The 17698-nt window shown below is 41.0% G+C and overlaps 1 pseudogene; it reads left to right on the plus strand.

Annotated features, from left to right (window-relative positions):
* Positions 1-216: 216 nt before the first annotated feature.
* Positions 217-16914, plus strand: LOC146619621 (polypeptide N-acetylgalactosaminyltransferase 17-like; annotated as a pseudogene).
* Positions 16915-17698: the final 784 nt, after the last annotated feature.

Here is a 17698-nt window from a genome sequence, read left to right on the forward strand (position 1 = left end):
CATGGATTGGCCTCCCCAGAGCCCAGACCTCAACATTTATTAAAGCAGTGTGTTCCGGAAAGAGAGAGTCCAGGCTATGTTCGATAGTAAAGGTGGCCATACCAAATATTGACTTTCAAGTACATTTTTGCCTTATGTACTGTATTTCCATTTATGTTTGCACGTTTCAGTGAATTGCTCTGCCTATTTCCCATTTTCCCAGCAGAATATAACGAAATGAGGATGCCTCAAGACTTTTGCAATATTGTATCAGAAGGAGAAAAAAGGTGACAAATGTCCCAGTTCTTCGTGGTTAATCTTGTTAATGTTGCCTTCTGTTTTCTAATGGTTTCCTGCCAAAAACCCTAAAAAAGTGTTCTCCAACCTCGTGAATTGAAAACACTGGATTTGTTATAGAATAACTTCTAATTAGCTATTATTTCACAGAGGAAATAAGATAATCGATAAAAGAAAAAAAGACGTGAAAAGGAGACAATAAAAGAAGCCCCTTCCTTTCCCACATGTGCTAAACTTAGAGCCAAAGCCTCACCCTGCCGCTTTCCGCTTCATTAGAGCTGTTTAAACAAAACAAGTTTAAAATAGGGTTTCTATCTGAAACAGCACATGCAGTTAAAAGGCCAATGTGGAAAATAAATCCTTGTGATTATAGTTGAACAGGAAGCAGCACTTGCTCTGCCTTTCAGCCCCATTGAACAAGACGTCAGCAGCTCTATGGAGGTAGTTTAGTCTTTTTTACAAATTCAAAATTAAATATGCGAGCACTCAAAAATTAAGGTTCACTGAGAAATGTCCTCATTTTTTAAAAAGAAAGGCATATTCCTTGTTATTTAATACAACATTCAATTGATCAGAAATGTTAGAAATCATGGTAAATGGGCTCATCAATACAAAATCATGATTGTCTTTTTAATTGTATAACTTTGTAGACTACTTTTCCCAAACCATCACTCTAGTGCTCCACTGGCACCTCGTATTACTTAATGCAAGTAGTTTACAGGTGTTGTGTCGTGTCTTTCTACAGATGTAGAAAGGTCAGCTACTCAAGAGACCTTCCCCAAATCTCCCTCATCTTCATCTTCGTCAACGAGGCTCTGTCGGTGATCCTGCGCTCAGTCCACTCAGCTGTCAATCACACACTTGCTCAAGGAGGTCATCCTGGTGGACGACAACAGCGATGACGGTCAGTATAGATTAAATATTTTCTTCAGCTAATACCAAATAAGAAGAGTGGCTTTTTCGCCCTCTGATTAGAAGATGGTTTATAGTGAGTGAAACACAGAATTTCCATCTAAAATCCACTGAGTCATCAGCAGGATTTCTACTGAAAGCAACAAAATACACATCAAATTGTCATTCAGCATCCCAGAAATAATTATCTTATACAATAAGTGTCATGTAACCTGAATATAATTATATAATTAAGTTTTATATTATTATAAAACTGAAACTAGTGAATAACCTTTGCACTGTCCTCTTCCTGCTGTGACAAAACAAATTTCCCACGTGTGGGACTAATAAAGGTTATCTTATCTTATCTTATCTTATCTTATCTTATCTTATCTTATCTTATCTTATCTTATCTTATCTTATCTTATCTTATCTTATCTTATCTTATCTTATCTTATCTTATCTTATCTTAAAAAGGTGGCGCGGTCGTTGATGCTCAGGAAGCAGTAGACCCCCGTTGGTGTTGTTTAGAGTGAGTTGGAGCTTAAAACAGCACCGCAGGGAGCTGAGTGAGAACTTTTATGTCATCTCTCTATTTGCATGTGTGCTTCTGTATTTCTTTATTTATCAACTGTGTTGTTGTGGTGATGAATTTGTATGTTTTTTATGTTTGTTTTCAGCTTTTGATAGTGTAGCAGTGACAATAGTTGGCATACATTAGTGGTTATTTAGGATAGGATGAGCTAATAAGCCATCATGTCTTTGTATTTTGCTAGGAAAATGGGAAATAGATGCAGCAGTTTACTGAAACTTGCAAACATAAGATGCCAGATGCATCGCTCAGGTTGTGTGTCAGTTTTGTGTTATTTCTTAAGGACACAACTTTCAAATTCTGTTCGTCTGCTGTAGATGTTTTTATTTAAGCTGCCAGTTCTTTTGTCCTCTACTTGTTTAGTTTCTTGACATATGTCAAGTTTTTGGCTAATAGCTCTTTGGTAATCACCTTGCTGGTGTGTTATCGTTGTCATTTTTTGTGCAGGAAACAAATTGTGTATTTGTGACAAGCTGCTGGTAATGTGCCAGTAACGAATTTGTCCCTTGAGTTAGGTGCCTTTATTATGTGTGAATGATTCATAGGAACAAACAAATAAAGGACTGCACTGAAAATTATAATAAAATGATGTCCAAAGAAAAATTTGAAGGACCTTCAGAAAGCCTGAAGAACGTGAAATAAATTACAGAATTAAAAGACAGTTCGGTTCCTTGGAAGCAAAATGTAAAGACAAAATGTTCACACATGGCTCTATGCAACTAAATAAGAGCTTTAGGATTGTCTGAAAGTATTTGTTTGGGTTTTTGCTCGTAATTATCTGCTCCACTCTATGTTCACCTGTTCCTTATTACCCGGCTGCTCTAAAGTGATTTCTGCCAATCTTTGTCAGCTCATCTGTGAGCTTGTTTCACTCATGCGCTCTGCAACAGTCCCTCATGTTATTCTCTGCTTCACAGGTTTTTTACTCATTTTCCACCCCTTGGGCTTTGTTCTCCCAATATCAGCTTTATTTAAATAAGCTTTCTTTATGGTGGTTTTGCTGATTTTCTGTATTCATTTGGAAAAGCTTACAAACCTAACACAAATAATTGGGGTATAACCCTCAATCTCATTGGGCCTGTTTGAGTGCACATATGTCAATGAACTTAAAAAGGGCTAGTATGTGCACTTTGCTAAAGAAATGCTTTGATTATATATATATATACAGTGAGTATATTTTCATAGGTACAGTGGGGCAAAAAAGTATTTAGTCAACCACCGATTGTGCAAGTTCCTCCACCTAAAATGATGACAGAGGTCAGTAATTTGCACCAGAGGTACACTTCAACTGTGAGAGACAGAATGTGAAAAAAAAATCCATGAATTCACATGGTTGGATTTGTAAAGAATTTATTCGTAAATTAGGGTGGAAAATAAGTATTTGGTCACCTCAAACAAGGAAAATCTCTGGCTCTCACAGACCTGTAACGTCTTCTGTAAGAAGCTTTTCTGTCCCCCACTCGTTACCTGTATGAATGGCACCTGTTTGAACTCATCATCTGTATAAAAGACACCTGTCCACAGCCTCAAACAGTCAGACTCCAAACTCCGCCATGGCCAAGACCAAAGAGCTTTCGAAGGACACCAGGAAAAGTATTGTAGACCTGCGCCAGACTGGGAAGAGTGAATCTACAACAGGCAAGCAGCTTGGTGTGCAAAAATCAACTGTGGGAGCAATCATCAGAAAATGGAAGATATACAAGACCACTGATAATCTCCCTCGATCTGGGGCTCCACGCAAGATCTCATCCCGTGGGGTCAAAATGATCATGAGAACGGTGAGCAAAGATCCCAGAACCACACGGGGGGACCTGGTGAATGACCTGCAGAGAGCTGGGACCACAGTAACAAAGGTCACCATCAGTAACACACTACAACGGCAGGGAATCAAATCCCGCAGTGCCAGACGTGTTCCGCTGCTGAAGCCAGTGCATGTCCAGGCCCGTCTGAAGTTTGCCAGAGAGCACATGGATGATACAGCAGAGGATTGGGAGAATGTCATGTGGTCAGATGAAACCAAAGTAGAACTTTTTGGTATAAACTCAACTCGTCGTGTTTGGAGGAAGAAGAATACTGAGTTGCATCCCAAGAACACCATACCTACTGTGAAGCATGGGGGTGGAAACATCATGCTATGGGGCTGTTTTTCTGCCAAGGGGACAGGACGACTGATCCGTGTTAAGGACAGAATGAATGGGGCCATGTATCGTGAGATTTTGAGCCAAAACCTCCTTCCATCAGTGAGAACTTTGAAGATGAAACGAGGCTGGGTCTTCCAACACGACAATGATCCAAAACACACCACCCGGGCAACAAAGGAGTGGCTCCGTAAGAAGCATTTGAAAGTCCTGGAGTGGCCTAGCCAGTCTCCAGACCTCAACCCCATAGAAAATCTGTGGCGGGAGTTGAAAGTCCGTGTTGCTCGGCGACAGCCCCAAAACATCACTGCTCTCGAGAAGATCTGCATGGAGGAATGGGCCAAAATACCAGCTACTGTGTGTGCAAACCTGGTAAAGACCTATAGTAAACGTTTGACCTCTGTTATTGCCAACAAAGGTTATGTTACAAAGTATTGAGTTGTATTTTTGTTATTGACCAAATACTTATTTTCCACCCTGATTTACGAATAAATTCTTTACAAATCCTACCATGTGGATTCATGGATTTTTTTTTCACATTCTGTCTCTCACAGTTGAAGTGTACCTCTGGTGCAAATTACTGACCTCTGTCATCATTTTAGGTGGGGGAACTTGCACAATCAGTGGCTGACTAAATACTTTTTTGCCCCACTGTATATTAAATATTTTTTAGTTCTTTGTCTCTGGACAGCCTAAAATAAAAATCAAAAACACTGCTTAGTGGGGTGGCTGTAGCTTAGGTGGCAGAGCAGGTCAGCCACTAATCAGAAGGTCGGTGGTTCGATCCCAGGCTGCCTCCTGGCTGCATGCCAAATATCCTTGGGCAAGATACTAACCCCGTGTTTGCCTACTGGTGGTGGTCAGAGGGCCCGGTGGCGCCAGTGTCCGGCAGCCTCGCCTCTGTCAGTGCGCCCCAGGGCAGCTGTGGCTACAATGTAGCTTGCAGCTGCCCTGGGGCATTCACACACACATTCACAGTGTGTGAATGTGTGTGTGAATGGGTGAATGACTGAATGTAGTGTGAAGCGCTTTGGGGTCCTTAGGGACTAGAAAAGCGCTATACAAATGCAGGCCATTTACCATTTAGTGCTTAGTGGGTTGCCCTTTGTGTTCTTATCATGTTGTTTCACACAACCAATACTAAGGCTTGATGTGCGGTTTATAAAGGAGTGCAGGCTGCCAGTGAGAGAAGTGAGACAAAAGAGTTGTCATACTGGGAATGGTTGCTTAAGCTCACTCTGCTGTCCTTTCATATTTATCGACATGAATTCCAATTATTGTGATTGCATGAAAATAATTATGCAAGCTAGGCATAATGTGTCAGGCTTTGATTGTTGCTGCCAGAGGGGACTCTGGAACAGCATTTTTCTTTTTTTCCTCCTTTCTTCAGTAAAGAGGGCTGCAATGGATCTGATGTTAGAGAAGCTAAGAAAAAAATACAAGCACTTTCTTTAGCATGTAGGGATTCTTCTTAAACTCGCCAACTTAGCTGCAATGGTGATATATTCTTTTCAGGCTTTATTAGTCCTGACATCAGATCAAATACTGGAAAACTCCAGCTGGCAGACTGTTCAAGGATAGATGTGCAGATTATAAGCTAAACGGCAGATTCAAAGATCAACTAAAGATCAGTCTTTATAAGCATTTCTGACTTGTTTTGTTTGATGTGTTATCTTCATTTTCTGAACTGTAGAGCAACTGAAAGGTCCACTGGAGGAGTATGTGAACAAACGCTATCCCGGCCTGGTGAAGATTGTAAGGAACCAAAAGAGAGAGGGATTGATCAGGGCCAGGATCGAGGGTTGGAAGGTAGCCACTGCTGAGGTGACAGGATTTTTTGATGCCCATGTGGAGTTCACCCCATCATGGTGAGTGGGTCCTATCATCTAGCGGGAAGCACGGTGTTATTAACAGTCAGGAGTGAATTTTTGGTATTTGGAAAAAGGCTTATTTTAGTGTAAATTAAAGTGAAACACAGCATTCAAAAACAAAAATGACATGTACTCAAAATTAAATCTGGAAAAAAACATATCTTTGCCAAATGTATGAACATTGGAATAACTTATTCATGATAACAACAATGACAATAATAGAGCTTTGGGTATCAGTGTTAAAAGAGTGCTACAAAGTGCAAAGAAACCATGGAAAGAGAAGACAAAGGATAGCTGAAGCTGCATAAAAGGAAGAGCCAAGCTATTTCACGCCTGAGAAGTTTTAAAATGAGACACTTGAGGCTGTGGGATCAGGTTGAACGGATTTTATTTAAAAAAAAACATCACAAGCACACATAAAACACACACCAAAACAGGACCCCTCTTGGAGAACTTGTCGTAAAAGTAAATTTTTAGTAACCATAAAAAATGAAGGTTTTGTACTAATTCAAAAAAGCTGAGCGCTTGGTGGTGAACTGAATCAAAGGCTAAATACTGTCAAGAAATTAGCATGCAATGAGGGACCTTATTAACCCCGCTAAGACAACTGCCACATCCTGTTGATGTCTTTTTGTGGATCTCATTTTCGAGCTCAGTGCATAACTTAAGGTATACCGTGCAGTTCTCTCACTGCCCCCTGCAGAGCTCAACTCGGCTGAATCAAACAGAATTAGTGATAAAACTGGGACGACACAAGGAACTTTCTATTTGACTGAAGTGGATGAAAAAAGTGGTGCTCTTAAAAGATGTTATAAACTTTGTTTCTGCACAAAGTAAAGTCAACTAAATGTGTGAGTGTGTGTGTGTTTGCACTTTTTTCAGGGCAGAACCAGTTCTAGCTAGAATAAAAGAAAACCACAAGAGGATTATCTTGCCGTCAATCGACAACATCAAGCACGATACCTTTGAGGTGGAGCGCTATGAGAACTCTGGCCATGGCTACAACTGGGAACTGTGGTGCATGTACATTAATCCACCCAAAGAGTGGTGGGAGGAGGGAGACATGTCTGCACCAATAAGGTATGCCAGCTTCTCCCATTTAAACGTGAACACAGATCTCACACTTCTGAGATGTATTTTTTTCCACTTCTTTAAGATTTTCAATAAAACTGCCACCAAGTTCTTTTTTTAGTTTTGGGGAAGATTAGGGGAAAACAAGAAAAAAAGCTCCTGATGGGAAACCAGACTTCATTAAAGCAATAAAAAAATTACAGCCTAAATTAGAGAGTGGTGAAAATAGGATTTTAATTATCTGATTATCACCCATATATTTGTGTTAAATTGGATTTCCTTCCATTCTTTAATTAAAAATAAGAATAAATTGCATGAGTATGCACAAAAATGTTTAGATTTACCCTCCACATAATAGGCTGAAATATAAAGTGTGAAACTTTGCATAGTGGAGATTTGGGTTGTAGAAAAGTACTCCAAAATAAACATCAGATAAAGCCACAAAAAAACACATTCTGGTGTTTGCAAACGCTCAGTGTCACATGATAGTGTGTTTTCCTGGCTGCAGGACGCCTGCCATGATTGGATGCTCCTTTGTGGCCAATCGGGACTACTTTGGAGAACTCGGTCTACTCGACTCAGGCATGGACGTCTACGGAGGGGAGAACATCGAACTAGGCATCAGGGTTTGTGTGTCACCCAGTTTCCTCTTGTTCCTGCTCCCTCTTTACCCCTGTAGGTTTTAAGTGGAGCAGTGGCCACCGTAGCGTGGCACCACTGATAAATGAGGCCCCATTAAGAGTCCTGGAGGACCAGTCCTGTGTGAGCAGCTCACAGCAGGGCAATGGAGATAAATAGGTCACGTAGAGCAGAGCAGGAAGGTTGGAGTTTGTTTCTGTACATTTTGAGAGATTGGAGAGTCTTTTGTTTTTCTGCAAGGTTATTAGATTTTTCCTGAAAAAATAACGTCAAACATTTTCACAACCCGAGTGTGTTGGCTTTTATCCAGCAAGCTAAACAATCAAATATTTTTAGAAAGACAAAAACGGTTGCCTTGTCTTTGAGTTGACTTGGTCATAACTTGAATCTGAAATGGAAAGTTCTTATATCTTGTCATCAAAAATATCAAGATTCCCCCCAAAATTAAGTCTAGATAAGTAAACGTGTACAGATGCAATAAAACAGCTAAAATTCAGCTTCAACGCACCTATAAATATATTACAACTGCTGGAGATGAAGTATTAGCAAAGACATGAATCTAGCCCACAATGTCACATCTCAAGAACCACATTTCTTTCTGTTCCTCTTTTACTACAAAGCAGTGGGACACATATCCAGAGTTGCCCTGCGACAACAACATTTCTACATTTCACTACAACCCTTACAAGAGGATTGTTTGGATGTGTCCAGGGAGAAGGCCCTCATTCAGAGAAACTCTTTCATAACAAGCACTTGAATCAATGACTGTTTGGGTTTTAACAGGATTCTTGGGATAATGAATGTTAAGCGGTAGATATCAGCACCTCTATGGGGCAATTTTGCATGGTTGTTGTCCAACATCTTTTACATGAAATCATAGTACTGCTTATTTATCTTAGAGTGTGGCAGAGAGCAGTAAAATGTTTTTTTTTGGCATACCCTCTGTTGGTTAGCACCCGTGTCCTTGGGTAACAGAAACACATAGGTTATCTTTAAAACCTATGTGCCCATTTTCTGTTTGTAGTGCTCCTTATCTGTGGATGGAACATGTTTCATATTGTTCCCAGTGTGAAGAAAGACTGACGGACCTACTTTTTATCCAGTAGGAATGTTTGTCAGGAGTGAAATAGGTTGCATCTGTGCAATTGTTTGGCGACCTGTCAGTTTGAAGTTTCTGTTACGCTCACATCACTTTGACGTGGGTTCAGATAGCTTGGATATCCATGTCTTCATTATGTTCACAGCAGAAGGCTCGTGGGTTGGACACACTCAGCAGATACTTTATTAGATACACCTTGTCAGTATTAGGTTGGACACTCTTTTGCCTTCAGAGCTGTTTTAATTCTTCATGGCATAGATTCAACAAAGTACTGGAAACATTCCTCAAAGATTGATCGTGGCATGATGGCCTCATGCAGTTGATGCAGATTTGTCAGCTGTGCATTCACGATGGGAATCTCGTGATCTATCTGATTGAGATCCCCTGACTGTGGAGACTTTCCTGTTAGCTCACAAGAGTAGCACCTGATATGGTCCTCTGCTGCTCTAGCCCAAATTCTTCAAGGTTCACGGTTCAAAGTAATGCAAAAGTGGTTTTTAAGAAGAAGTTATCTGTTTTACTGTTGCCTTCTTGTCAGCTCAAAGCAGTCTCTGGTCGGGTCTGGTATCAACAAGATATTTTCACCCAGAGAACTGTCTCTCATTGGATATTTCCTCTTTTTTGGACCATCCCTTGGGATAACCCTAGAGATGGTAATACAGAAATATCCTAGTAGATCAGGAGTTTCCAAAATACTCAGACCAGTCCTTCTGTCAACAACAACCATGCCTAACGTGTCTTAAATCTTCTTTCTTTTCCATTTTGATGCTCAGTTCTTCTGTGAGTACCCTGCCGAGATCCACTTTCTGGGTAAATTATTCATTATGAGAGCAGTTAATCTCCTTTTGAAGCTTGTGGATGTGCACAACAATTCTACCTAACAGTGAGAGGTCAATTCAGGGTCCAGTGGTTTGATCTCACTCACAGTCCTGCATGAATGAATTCACAGCACCATGTCCTGTTCTCATCTGTTCTTCAAGGGGTTTTCCTCTGAAGCCTCTGTGTTTGTTTAAGGGCTGTGTTTTTCTGTGGCTGGGATAGTTCCTAATTGGTCAGTTGCTGGCTTTGCACATTTGTTCTCCAAACCTGCAGAGGATACCTCAGTCTTGACCTGCTGATTTTGATGGCTATCATTGTGAATGAAGTAAGGATTACAGCTAGGTCATTGGATTCCACCACTGATCAACTTAGAGATTGTAGCTACATGATGCCCTTATTTGGGCATGTCCATTTTTCCTGAGGTTGTGTAGAAGCTTTTGGAAAAAGGGATGAGTACCACTGGCTGTTTCCAGAGAGGATCCTGGGAGGAAGTTATCTTGTTCAGCTTCCTATTTCTTCAATAGCAAGTCTGCTAGGTCAAAAAGCTCTTTTTTAAAGTTTTGCATTAAGAGCTGTTTCAGTAGCTCTAGATGCACCATAACATTGTTCTAGCCATTCTGATATCATTTTCAGCTCAGCTGCTGGGTGGTTTGTATGAGGAGATAATTGATTCAACCTTCATGCTCTGAGGTTTCTTTTCTAAACCACTTCACAAGCAGGTGAAGCTCTTCTGCTGCAGTTAATTCTTAAACCTTTAGCACCAAAAATGAATGATGTCCAGTAGTTCTCCACTTTATCATTATACTTTCTTTGACCTCTGTTAATGAGAAGCAACAAAAGGAACGAATCTTGGTCAGGAAGAAGAAATACTCTTGTACACATTTAAGGCTATTCATCATCTCTCTCCTCCATATCTCTCTGATCTGGTTCAGATCACTGCCCCATCTCGATGTCTTAGATCTTCTTCTTCCCTTTCTCTCTCCGTCCCTTCCCCCCGTCTTGCCACCATGGGGAGCAGGGCTTTCAGCTGCTCTGCTCCACGACTCTGGAATTCCCTACCTCCTGATTTAAGAAATATCTCTTCCATCTCTCTCTTTAAGTCCCAACTCAAAACTCACTTGTTGTCTTATGCTTTTATGATTGTGTAAACTGCTTGCTTTTATGCTTCTTTTTTTATTCTGTTGTTGTGTAGCTCTTGGGGCTATGCTAGCATTCATGTCTTATTGTTCTGGCCCGCTGTCCTACATCAAAGCTGGGAAATAGCATGGTGAACTGTAGAAGATGTTTTGGCCACATCTTCAAGCATGACTTGTGCTTCTGACCGTCTCTTCTTGTTGATCTTTAATGACATGCCTGGAATCATCATGGTGTATTCGCTGACTGGGAGAGTGCTCTGGATGATACGTTGTCACAGCAAACAATATAAGTAAAAAAACATGCATTTATGTATGTATACTCACAGTTGGAGCTTAAAAGTTAACCCAGTGCTGAAGTGCCGAAAACCTCAGCTCCTCTTGATGCCCCTTAAGGTTGGCTAGAAAAAAATGAATAAAAGCAACAATTAGATATTTTTTATATAACAGAAAACAAGAAGAAAAACCGAGAAGGACTTCTAAATGTACAGATTTAGCTTTCATTAGTTCCAGCACAAAGAAAACACGTCCTTCCAGGTGCTCTATGCTCCAGCTGTTAGCTGTAATTGACTTTATAAATCAGGACATCGCGGCGACTGTGCATCTGCCTATTTATATTTCCTGCTGCCCAGCAGCCAGCAGTATATTATTGTGAGCTTTAATTCATACTCCTACTACCCACAGGTGTGGCTGTGTGGAGGCAGTATGGAGGTGCTGCCTTGCTCCAGAGTGGCTCATATTGCACGAATGAAGAAACCTTACCACAGTAACATAGCTTTCCACACACGCCTTAATGCCCTGCGTGTGGCAGAGGTCTGGATGGATGAGTACAAGTCCAATGTCTACCTGGCCTGGAACATCCCCATGGAGGTGAGAACGGCATTTTTCTGCACCAAGACCTCTCTTAGAGAGGATGCTGTCAGTCATGCTTGTCTGTTTGTGACTATCAGATGTCCATGTTCAGAGCCAAACAGTTTTTCTTTTGGTTCCACAATTTATGTAGAGACTTTAGGCATAATAACTTCCTTTGCTCTTGCAGAACCACGGTATTGATTACGGAGACATATCACAGAGGGTTGCACTGAGGAAGAGTCTGCAATGTAAGAGCTTTCACTGGTACCTAGACAACGTTTACCCAGAGATGAGGAGGTACAACGATACGCTGTTCTACGGTGAGGTGAGCCATGAAGGACAAAGACACAGGAAAAAGTAAGTTTGTAGATGTAAGATCTGATGTACAAATTAAACCACTGAAATTAAATAAATGATACTTACACAAAGTCCTAAGAAACTTGTATCTCCTCCACAGACCAAAATATAACAAGAAAGCAGGGACTCAGACAGCATGTACATCCACATCTTCTCAGCTGTTAATAGAAAATAAATGAGATTTAGAACTTTGTCTGATCCACACTGACACATCCTTGTTTTTAGCCTTTATACATTTTTAATCGGTAATTATTTTGGGGAATATTCATATTTTATGAATTAAGTCTGACTCTTTTTTTTTGTGTATTTAAGGTCCGCAATTCTAAAGCAAGCCACCTGTGTATGGATCAGGGTGTGAAGGAGAACCACACAGCCACCCTGCACCCATGCCATGGGTGGGGTCCTCAGGTACAACACTCTTCCTCACCACCATACTAAAGAGTATACTCCATCTTTTTCCAGTTGCTTTGCTTTCTCATGAAAACATACAGTGAGCTTCTCCGGTGATGTGATTTGCAGCTGTGTCTCAATCACAGGCTCAGCTGAAATCCTCCAAGGAGCGAGTTCTGCTGTCAGAATAAAATTGTGTCTTGCACTTTTTGTGTTGAAGCCCTGAGTCAGCCAGTGTCAGCTCTTCATCCCTTCAGCCCTAAGGGCCTCTCTTTTTAGCTCACAGTGGTAAACAGGTGCTTTAGGCAGAAAGTCAAGGCTTCAGTGGTAAAATGCTAAAGGAGCTAAAATTTCAATTCAATTCTGGAAAAATGAGTGCCGCTGATAGGTTTGTAGCTTGAACCCATCCGCTGGAACGTTAAAGGCAATATAATTACACTGCAAAGCAAGACACGAAGTAGGCAAGCTTCATGTTACTCGTGCACGGGAGAGAACCGGACAATCGCCGTTCCTTCGCTTGGCCCCAGTTGCTCTCGTCCGTCCTCCCGTACCACTGTCCTTTTATTGAGGTTACATGAATATGCATAAGTTCGTTAACATATGACGTCTACATACACACAAAGAGTAATAAATTCAAATTCAAATTTTATTTGTCACATACACAGTCATACACAGTACGATATGTAGTGAAATGCTTGGACAACTGCTCGTGACCTAAAGAAAACAAAAAAGGAAAGGCTATGAATAAGGTAGGAAATAAATATGAAAAATTAAAAAGGGGTAAATTTAACTAGGAAGGAATAAAATATAAATTAAGGTTAAAAATGAAATAACTGTACAACACAAATTAGAATGAAGGGTAAATTTAACTGGGAAGAATAAGATAAAATATATAAATTAAAGTTGAAAATAAAATAACTGTACAACAAAATACACCAATACACAGTATAGAACTATATAAGAATGTATGAAGAAATCTAAATATAAATAAATATATACACAATAACAGCAGCTGTACAAGTATTAACCGGAAATGAAGAATATAGTGACCAGTGTTGTGCAAAAACAAAGTCCAGAAAGTCCAGTGTGTGTGTAAGAACTGTATGTGTGGGTCAGTACTGTGTGGTGGTGTGATTGAGAGACCGTATCGCCTGCGGGAAGAAGCTCCTCCTCAGTCTCTCTGTGTTGGTCTTCAGGGAGCGGAATCGCTTTCCTGACCTCAACAGAGAGAACAGTCTGTTGTTGGGATGGCTGAGGTCCTTCACGATCTTCCTGGCCTTGGTCCAGCACCGCCTGCTGTAGATTGAGTGCAGGTCAGGGAGCTCGGAGCGGATGGTGCGCTCAGCTGACCGCACAACCCTCTGTAGAGCTCGTCTGTCCTGCATGGTGCTGTTCCCGAACCAGGTTAAGATGTTTCCCGCCAGGATGCTCTCTATGGTGCACGAGTAAAAGTTCCTGAGCACTTTGGAGGGCAGTTGGAAGTCTCTCAAGCGTCTGAGGTGGTAGAGACGCTGACGGGCCTTTTTCACCACGGTGTTGATGTGACAGGACCATGACAGGTCCTGCGTGATGTGAACTCCGAGGTATTTGAAGCTGTCCACTCTCTCCACTGGGCACTCGTTGATGACGGGGGTCTGGTAGTTCCTCTCCTGCTTAGTGCTGAAGTCCACTATCAGCTCCTTTGTCTTACTGACGTTTAGAAGGAGGTTGTTCCTCTGGCACCAGTTCTCCAGATTCCTAATCTCCTTCAGGTAGGCCGTCTCGTTGTTATCAGAGATCAGGCCCACCACGACGGTGTCGTCAGCAAACTTGATGATGGTGGTGGAGCTGGTAGTGGCCACACAGTCATATGTGTACAAAGAGTACAGCAGGGGGCTCAGAACACACCCCTGGGGGGCTCCAGTGCTGAGAGTGGTGGAGGCTGAGACATGTCCGCCCATCCTTACTGCGTGCGTGTGTGTGTGTGTGTGTGTGTGTGTGTGTGTGTGTGTGTGTGTGTGTGTGTGTGTGTGGACTGCTGATCAAAGGGTCAAACATCCTTGGTCAGGAAGAGGGTAGCCTCCCCCTCACCCTAGATGGTTCATCCTAGATAACACGGTGAGGAAGTCCTGCAGTTCATCTAAACAAAGACTAGACTAGAACAGACGCAACTACGTTAATCCTACCATAAAACAATAAAACACGGTATGACCTCTCATGCTCCCAAAGTGCTGTCTAATACACACACAGTTTGCAGACTATCAAGGATCAAAACCTCTACCAATCTACAATTAATTACAAAACTCTAAGCATATATAAGTAAATATTTCTAAGCATAAATGACAATCAACAATACAAATCGAACAGCCGCATCACACTTTCTTCACAAGACATGCTTCAGTTGCATTTTTTAAAGTTATCCTTTTGATGGAACAAAAAGTCTTCAGTTTTTATTAGACCACCAGTTTTTCACACTTGCACTTCCACGGAGATAAAAGCGACCCCATGGTGTCTTAGCGTGGGTTCTCTCCAGGTAGTCCGGCTTCCTCCCACAGTCCGATGACATGCACGTTAGGTTAAATGGTGACTGGCTGTAGGTGTGTATGCAAAACAGATAAAGCACATAAGTGCATAAAATAAAGTGCGATATGAATATCTGTGAAAAGATGAATGTAACTTGTAGTGGTCAAAGATACTAGAAAAACATTTTAATAAATACTCTGTTCTTAAGAAGAAGCAGTGACATCTAGGGACCACAAGTGGGATTTTTTAAGATTTTGAGTCCAAACGCTGTTAAATCACCTAACTTTTGTATGATGTACTGCAAACAGGATGCAGTTACTCTGCAAAAAGACCCAAACTGGGCTGACTGGGTGGTTGATGGAAAGCTTTATCTTTATATCTTTTGCAAGGCATTGCAACCACTATTCATGCTTTGTTAGGAACAGAATGCGATATAAACAATTTCCCAATCAGTCTTTATCGTCAGCACACTCAAAGCCTCAGAGCTAGATGCAACCAAAGGAACTGTTTTATCTGCACTGCTAAAGTGGAAATTACTATTAATCTGAACGAAAAAGCTGAAGTGAAAGACACAAAGGTTAGAAAACAGAGCGGGAAGAATCTGACTCACTTCTGCTTTTTCTTTCTGTCAAGTTGAGAAAACTGCAGAATTTGGTGTATATAAAATGTTAGGGCTATATGTGGGTTAGAACTCTGCTGAAACAACACTGTGATTAGCAGTGATGTACAGGAAAATCTTTGTGTTTAGCACTCAGTGAAGAACAAAGACATGTTTTGCCTCTCAGCAGTATTGGGAACAACACCATCCTCTTGTTCAAAGCAGCAAAAAAAAAACCCAACAGCTTGCATAATCAAGGAAAATTCCTGCCAGGTTACCTTCAACTTGTACATCATCACATACTTATTTCATCGTTAGCTAATAAAGAGAAGAGTATTCACACAGCCAGTTCAGTAACTTTCCGTTTACTGTATGTGTGACGTATCTGTTTTCCTCTTAGTTAGGACGCTACACTAAAGAAGGTCAGCTGTTTCTGGGACCCCTAGGCAGCACTGGTGAGGACACTCGTTGTGTGGTGTACGATCAGATGAGCAACTTTCCTCAGCTCCTCAATTGTGAAAAGGTGACCAACGTGAAACAGAAGACATGGCATTTCTCTCAGGTCAGAAGTGTAAAGAAATCTCTTTTTCAATGATATAACTGAGTGTTTATAAGAGAAACTAAAATTTACTGGCATAGAGTTGAGAGGAAAAGTATCTATATGTCAGATTTTAAAAGGGACCTATTGAGCTCATGTCTGGGTCCATTCTTTTTTCTCTTGGACTCTAATATGAGAGTAGCTTTGCATGAATCTTCATTTCTCTCATACTCAGCATTGCTGCAGCCCCGTAGTTCATGCTTTATCTGACAGAACCGCCTTTATATTCCGAATACCTCCGTTGAAGCCACCTTTCTTTGTGTTAAAACCCTCACAAACAGAAGGTTTTAACACCAGTAGGACAGATCTGTCTGTTTGTGATGACTATATTAGGATATCATCTCTGCTATTACTGAAATCAAAGCAGTCTGGTTAACGGGGATTATTTGCACATAAATTGAGACTTTGGCTATGATTAATATGAACAATAACTGTTGTAAAATTATATTTATGCTAGAAAATAAGGGGTCCTCTTAAGACAACTAAACCCAGACTGCTTAAAGGGTAACAAGCGACTCAATATACCTTTTACTTTGGCATTGATTCTCTTTTTCTTTTAATGTGAAAAACCTTTTGTAAGTCAATTTTCTGTTGGTCTTTTAGTTCTGTTTGGGTAACCTTTAAAAACTAAAGAGTTACAGCCTGTAGCACGGGAAGAGGAGAGCTTGAACAGTGATGCTGCAGACCTTCTGCCACATCGATTCTTTGTCACACAGCAGGACAAGCAGTGAAGAGTCCTGCAGACGTAGAAGTCTTAGGGAAATAGGGAGACCTTACTTATTTTATATAGATGTAAGGTAAAAAGTTAGTGCCATTTGTTTAAGAAAGAGGTTGCAACAGTTCACATAAGGCCCGGTCTGGTTACATACTGTTCTGTCACCATCACGCATTGTTCACAGACCATCTGTGAAATCTGTTAAAACCAAAGTATTGTATCTCCTTCTGCCTTGCAGAACGAATCGATCATAAATCGGGCTACTGGACGCTGTCTGGAGGTGGTGCCGGCTAATGTTTACTCCGGCCACCTGCTGGTCCTGCAGCCCTGCTCGGGGCAGAGGTGGACCATCAAGAACACTATGAAGCAGTGATCGCCTGGCCAGTTTCATTGGGACCAATTACAAAGGCTATTTCCAAGAGCTGTCACCTGACGTTACCTTGGCCAGTGGACAATCAATGATGCGGGGGCTCCTTAGCTTTTGAAATAAGACTCAAAAATAGATGGCTTTAAGGAGACGAGTGATGAGGTGGTTTGGAAACAATTGATGTTTTTTTGTTTTTGTTAGTTTTTTTTTAAAAACATGGACATTCAACGTGGTGAAAGTTTAGCATGAGGACCATTTCTCTATATGAATTTTACAAACTTTCAATGTGATGTTGCCATAATTCCTGTGTGCCACTTCTTTACAGTGTTTAAGTTTTAGTAGACATTTAATCGACCAAAAGCGTGTTCTTTCTTATGTGAAGGGGAAAAAAAGTTTCCATCTTCCATCAGTCTTTCTGCAATATTTCATTCATTTTGTGCCACGGACCGGCCCTAAATAACTAAAATGTGTTCATAACACACGGGAAAAGACACAGGGGAACTGAGGTAACGATAAAAACAATAAATATGAACGATAAAACGAAGAAAAAAACCCCCGGTAAACCATAAATTGCACACCTGAACCTCAACACTCGCGGCCCGGTACCAAACGACTCACGGACCGGTACCAGTGCATGGCTCGGGGGTTGGGGACCGCTGGTCTATGGTACTTAGAAATTAAGGAATGGCTACTCGTGACAGGAGAAAATTTTACACAGTTTAGCAAAAATGCCTGAAAAGTGATTCTTATGTTTTTCAGAAAATTCAAATCCTTGTAAATATTTATAATT

The sequence above is a fragment of the Diplotaxodon limnothrissa genome, linkage group LG14, assembly GCF_057381915.1.
Source record: "Diplotaxodon limnothrissa isolate DT_005_m linkage group LG14, D_limnothrissa_male_GT1.1, whole genome shotgun sequence".
Lineage (NCBI taxonomy): Eukaryota > Metazoa > Chordata > Actinopteri > Cichliformes > Cichlidae > Diplotaxodon > Diplotaxodon limnothrissa.